This window comes from Eriocheir sinensis, chromosome 1 (assembly GCF_024679095.1).
Source record: "Eriocheir sinensis breed Jianghai 21 chromosome 1, ASM2467909v1, whole genome shotgun sequence".
NCBI lineage: Eukaryota > Metazoa > Arthropoda > Malacostraca > Decapoda > Varunidae > Eriocheir > Eriocheir sinensis.
Genome location: NC_066509.1, coordinates 44,658,508 through 44,664,679, shown reverse-complemented (window position 1 = coordinate 44,664,679; position 6,172 = coordinate 44,658,508). Strand labels below are relative to the sequence as shown.

The following is a 6,172-nucleotide window of genomic DNA, read 5'->3' as shown; positions in this document are numbered from 1 at the left end:
AGAGAACTAGTACGTGCGTACGCGATGCAGAGACGGGGTGAACTGGCCCCTGAGGCACTGCCAGCCTCTGAGGGGCGACAACGGTAAAAACCGCTGACACCGCGGGATTAGTGTTGCCCCAGGCAAGGTGCCTATACTCAGAACTAACATTACCCACATCTCCCTCCCCCCTTCACGCTCATAGTCCTAGTCTTGAGCGGGTGCCTTGGCTCTGAGCCGCTCCGAGCGACGGGGCACAGGGAGGTGAGGTGAGTCCGGGCGTGGAGGAGACTCGTCCGCGGCTGGGGTGTCGACTGCAGGGGGCGGAACCGGCGGAAGAAAACGGCGGTTCCTCCACAAGATGCGGCCGCTCGGCATCCGGACGTGATAGGCCCTAGACCGGCCGGCGCCCATTACCGTGCCCACCTTGTCCCAACGCTGCGTGGTTGGGTCCTGGATGCGCACGAGAACACCTATCTTCAGCGGCTGAAGCGGGCGGGCATGGGCGTCATACCGGGCCTTGGCATCTCGGGCACGGGTAGCGGCGCGGCGGTCACAGCTCTCGGCTCTGGCCTGCCACTCCTTCGCGAAGGCTTTGGCATGGGCAGGGACACAGGAACGGAGAGGACAGCCGTACAAGACCTGGGCCGGGGAGTGGCGCGTGGAACTCGGTGTGTTACGCAGCTCCAGAAGGCCTTTGTCGAACGCTTCACAGTCGATGTTACCGGACGGGGCCACCTTCAGGATGAGGTGTTTAACTGCTTTCACTGCAGCCTCGGCGTGTCCGTTCGACTATGGGTAGTTGGGCGATGACACGTTGTGGCGGACCCCCCAACGCTCCAGGAATTCCGCGAGCTCCCGGCTGGTGAACTGAGGGACTCCATCCGTCCGCAGACGCACAGGAACACCCAGATCACGGAAGAGGCGCCGGAAGTAGCGGATGGTGGCGGCAGACGTCGTGTCGGAGCCGCAGGTGACCACCACAGGCCAGCCAGAGAGTCGGTCGACGACGACTAGGAAGTGTTTCCCAGCCGCGGTGAAGAAGTCGGCCGACACTGACTCGAAGGGCCTGGTCTGGTTGTCGTCTCACAACAAGTGCTCCTGCTCCACGCTAGGTAGCATTACCTGACACGGATCACATGACCGGACAGTCCTGACGATGTCCGCGTCTATGCCGGCCAATACACGGCCTGACGAGCGCGGCGCTTGGTGGCTTCGGCCCGCGATGACTATCATGGAGGCAGGACAGGACACGGCGACAAAGGGCTGCAGGGACGACCACACCAGCACCATACAAGACGAGGTCCCCATCTACGTAGAGGTCCTCCCGGAACTTCCAGTACGGGCGGAGGGCGTTGTGGAGGTCAAAGCGGTCGCGAGGAAACCCGGTCCGTACCTTCTCCAGGAGCTTGGTGTAGGAGGGGTCGTCGCGGGCCGCCTTCCGCAACTCCTCCAGATCCTCGTCAGGAGCTGACGAAGGCTGGGGGCGAGCGAGGGAGTTTACGGCCTGCAGAGTGACGCCGCTGCTGACGGAGAGGCTGGCATTCGTGCCGAGCATCTCGTCTTCTGGCGTCGGGCGGCTGACGGGAAAGCGGTAAAGGGCATCGGGGATGCAGAGGTCCTTGCCCGCACGCCACACCGCTGTGAAGATGAACGCCAAGATTTTCTCCTTCAGCCGCTGGAGGCGGGGATTCTCGACGGCGTCCAGCGTGGAGCTATTCAGGATCGGGACCAGGGGCCTGTGGTCGGTGATGAGGTCGAAGTGTTGTAAGCCAATCAGGTAAAACTTGCACTTCGACATGGCCCATACCACTGCCAGTAGCTCCAGCTCATGGTGGCGTAGCGAGTCTCGGTATCGGTGAGGAATCGCGAGCCACACTGGACCAGGCGGAACTTTCCTCCGTGGTCCTGCAGGAGGCGTAACCTACGCCGTACAGGCGCGAGGCGTCTGTCTGCAGGGTGGTGGGTAGGGCTGGGTTGAACGTGGCCAGGTCCGGAGGACTTGACAGGGCCTCCTTCACCTTTTTGAAGGCCTGGTCATGGTCAGGTGTCCACGTGAACGTCCTTTTCGGGCTCATCAGGGGACGAAGAGGTAAGGCGGCTGCGGTGATGTCGGAAGATAATTCTGCCAGCTGGTTCACCAATCCCATGAAGGACCTGAGATCCGTCAGATTGGCAGGCGTGGCGAAGTCTGCTATAGCTCGCACTTTCTCCGGGTCGGCCGCAATACCATCCCCTGACAGCCGGTAACCGCAGAAGGACACAGTCGGAGCAGCCACGACAAGCTTCTCGGCGTTGAGAGTGATGCCGTGCGTCCTGCACCGAGATAGTACCTTATCGATGCTGAGGAGGTGCGTGAGGTAGTCTTTGTCGGAGAGCAGCACGTCGTCCACTACCTTCACACAGTTGGTCACGCCTTGGAGTGCCGTGTCGCCGGGTAAACAGAAGGCGTCGCCCGTGGCGGCGAAACCCATGGGGCCTCGACAGTAGCGAAAACGTCCGTAAGGCGTGATGAAAGTGGTGAGTGGCTGATCTTCCTCTGCCAGCGAAATCTGCCAGTAACCACAAAGGGCGTCGACCGTCGTGAAGAACCGCGCCTCCGGGTCCACGCTCCGTATTGCTGTGAAGGGCGTGGGCGAAGGGTGGGCTGGACGGGACACCTGGCTCTTCGCTTCGACAAGTCGGTGGTGATGCGGACGCCACCGTTAGGCTTGGCCACAGCCACTAAGGGGTGACACCAAGGGGATGGGTCGTCGCCCGCGGGGGCAATGACGCCTTGAGTCACCATAGAATCCAGTTCTTGGTTGACTGCATCCCTGAAGGCGAGAGGGATGACCCTGGGAGTGTGTATGGCGAACGGCCGCGCGTCCTCCCGCAGGTGGATTCTCATCGGGGGACCCGCCATCGCCTTCTATGGCGCGGTCTTTAAGGCCTCCTTCGTCACCAGCACGTCCGAGTACTCCTTCAGGAAGTACTCCTTAGCTTCCGACGGGGACGTGTGGATATGGAGGGCGGGTGGTGGCTGTGTGTGCTGGCTCGGGTGAGGTGAGGAGGCCGCTGCGTGGCCTTGGGTGGCGGCGCGCGGTGCGCTGCTGCCCCGCGCCTTCCTTACCCGGGCGGCGGCCGCGGCGGGGCCTCGGGAAGTCGGCGGGAACCACACCCAGCGCCTTGCAGTGCTCCCACTAGAGCAGAGGCGTGGTAAGAGAGGACTGCACGTCTATCCAGCCTTCACACGACCTATCGCCGTACGTGAGCTCTACTTGGAAGGAGCCCACCGCGGCTTGCATCTGTGAGTCGTCCGCGTTGTAATAGTTGATGGAGGGGGGCGGTTGCAAGTCGCGTTGGTGGAGGCCTAAGCTCTTGAGGTGCTGAAGGCCTATCACCGTAACATCAGCGCCGGTGTCGGATGTCACGTCAATCCGGCCAGACGTGTCGCCCTGAGTGACAGCGACGCGGATGGTGGGGGAAGGTTGGGCCCTGGGGCGCGTGTTGGAGTCCACTCGCCGGACGTGGCCCGCACGCTCCTCGGAGTGGCGCGGGGCCGTGTCGGGTGGCGGCGTCCGAAACCACGCCAAGGGAAGGACCCTTCCTTGGTTTGGGTTTTTTGGGCTTGTTGAGGCTGCAGAATCGGTCGTAGTGCCCCACGCAAAGGCACACGCCGCATTGAACCCCTTTGGCGGAACACCTAACGGTGTACATCCTGTGCCCCTCGCGGCCACAACCGTGAAAAGGTGCCGCGGCGGCTGGGCACGGCTTGGAGCCGTGCTGCGTGCCACAGCTGCTGCAGGCTGTGCTGGAGGGGGGCGTGGATGTTTTGGCACCAGCTTTCTCCGCGTGTGCCGCCTTCTTACCCTTCTTGTACAGTGAGACGCCTCTCACGGCAGTGGACGGTGTCTCTATTTCAGAGTACGTCACATCGGTGGCCTCGTACGACCGACATTTCGTCACTGTCTCTTGAAGCGTGCTGGAGGCGTCCATGGTGATAAGCTCTCGCCTCAACTCCCCGTTGCGAACTCCGATCAACAAGGCATGCTTCATCCCAGCGCTGGCATGTGTTTACCTGTGTCACCTGGCTCAGACATCAGGACCAACTTCACAAACCTTCACTACTTCACCCGGTCCAAGCGCTGGTGTTTACCTGTCTCGCCTGGCTCAGACATCAGGACCAACAACAAACCTTTTCTTCGCCCGGTCCAAGCGCTGGCATGTGATTACCTGTGTTACCTGCCTCAAAGATGAAAGCCAGTTCACCTTTCTCGTCAACGGCCACACCACGTTGAAAACACCGCTTCTCGTCCGATCAGCGAAGTTAAGCGACGTTGGGTCTGGATAGTACTTGGATGGGTGACCGCCTGGGAACACCAGATGCTGTTGGCATCCCTCTTTTTATTTAATTTCTCTTAACTTTCACTTTGCGGTCTTGGTGACTCTTTTCTTTTCATATAGCTTTCGGCCTTTCGTTATGTTTTCTATTTTTTTTTTTTTCCATTTAATTTTAGCCTTTCGTTTGCACCCCTCCTTTTCTTTTCCTTTAGCTTTTAGCCTTTGCATTCCTCTTTTCTTTTCATCTAGGTCTTAGCCTTTCGCTTTGAATCCCTGTTTTAGTTTTATTTAGCTTTTGGACTTTCGTTTTGCACCATTTCTTTTCATTAAGCATTTCGTTTTCCGTCCCTTTTTTTCTTTCCATTTAGCTGAGCCTGTCGTTTTGAAAATGTTGACGCTGGTTACGTAACTTTATTTATTAATTAATTAATTAGTTTATTTATTTTTCACCGGGGTCCAAGCGCTGGCATGTGTTTACCTGTGTTACCTGGCTCAAACATAAGGAGCAAATTAACAAACCTTCACTACTTCACCTGGTCCAAGCGCTGGTTTACCTGTGTCGCCTGGCTCAGACATCAGGACCAACTTAACAAACCTTCACTACTTCCTTGGTCCAAGCGCTGGCATGTGATTACCTGTGTTACCTGCCTCAAAGATGAAAGCCAGTTCACCTTTTCTTGTCAACGGCCACACCACGTTGAAAACACCGCTTCTCGTCCGATCAGCGAAGTTAAGCGACGTTGGGTCTGGATAGTACTTGGATGGGTGACCGCCTGGGAACACCAGATGCTGTTAGCATCCCTCTTTTTATTTAATTTCTCTTAACTTTTCACTTTGCGGTCTTGGTGACTCTTTTCTCTTCATATAGCTTTCGGCCTTTCGTTATGTTTTCAATTTTTTCTTTTCCATTTAATTTTAGCCTTTCGTTTTGGTACCCTCTTCTTTTCTTTTCCTTTAGCTTTTAGCCTTTCTTTTGTTTCTCTTCCTCTTTTTCTTTTCTTATCTGGGTCTTTAGCCTTTCGCTTTGCATCCTCTTTCGTTTTATTTAGCTTTTGTACTTTCGTTTTGCACCATTTCTTTTTCATTTAAAGCATTTCGTTTTCCGTTCCTTTTTTTTTCTTTTCTGTTTAGCTGAGCCTTTCGTTTTTAAAAAGTTTGACGCTGGTTACATGTAACTTTATTTATTCATTCATTCATCTTATTTATTTATTTTTACTTCACCAGGGTCCCAAGCGCTGTGGAGTTTACTCTGTGTTACCTGGCTCAAACATAAGGAGCAACTTAACAAACCTTTCACTATGCTTCAAATTTCCGGTCCGAAGCGCTTAAGCGTTTACCTGTATCACCTGGCTCCGAACATCAGGACCAATTAACAACCTTCACTACTTCGCTTGAGTCAAGCGCTGGCATGTGATTTACCTGTGTTACTCTGCCTCTGGAAGATGAAAGTTTAAGTTCACCTTTCTCGGTTAACGGCCACAATTATCGTTGAAAGCTTAATCGCTTCTCGTCCGATCAGCGGTAGTTAAGCGACGTTAGGTCTGGATGAGTACTTGGATGGTGACCGCCTGGGAGACACCAGATGCTGTTGGCATCCCTCTTTTATTTAATTTCTCTTAACTTTTTCTTACTTTGGGGTCCTGGCAGGACTCTTTTTCTTTCATATAGCTTTCTGCCTTTCGTTATGTTTTCTATTTTTTTTTCTTTTCCATTTAATTTTTAGCTCCTTTCGTTTTGCACCCTCTCTCTTTTCTTTCCTTTCAGCTTTAACGCTTTGTTTTTGCTTTCCTCTTTTCTTTTCATCTAGGTCTTAGCCTTTCGCTTTGCATCCTCTGTTTTCGTTTTATTTAGCTTTTGGACTTTCGTTTTG

The 6,172-nt window shown here is 54.9% G+C and overlaps 2 non-coding genes across 2 annotated transcripts; both read left to right on the top strand.

Moving 5' to 3' along the window:
• The first annotated feature begins 4,237 nt into the window (after nucleotides 1–4,237).
• LOC126997209 (5S ribosomal RNA) lies at nucleotides 4,238–4,356 on the top strand. The gene has a single exon (XR_007751955.1). It is a non-coding gene; the product is annotated as a 5S ribosomal RNA (ribosomal RNA).
• A 625-nt stretch (nucleotides 4,357–4,981) lies between these two features.
• Nucleotides 4,982–5,100, top strand: LOC126997317 (5S ribosomal RNA). Its single transcript, XR_007752034.1, has one exon. It is a non-coding gene; the product is annotated as a 5S ribosomal RNA (ribosomal RNA).
• The last annotated feature ends 1,072 nt before the right edge of the window (nucleotides 5,101–6,172 follow it).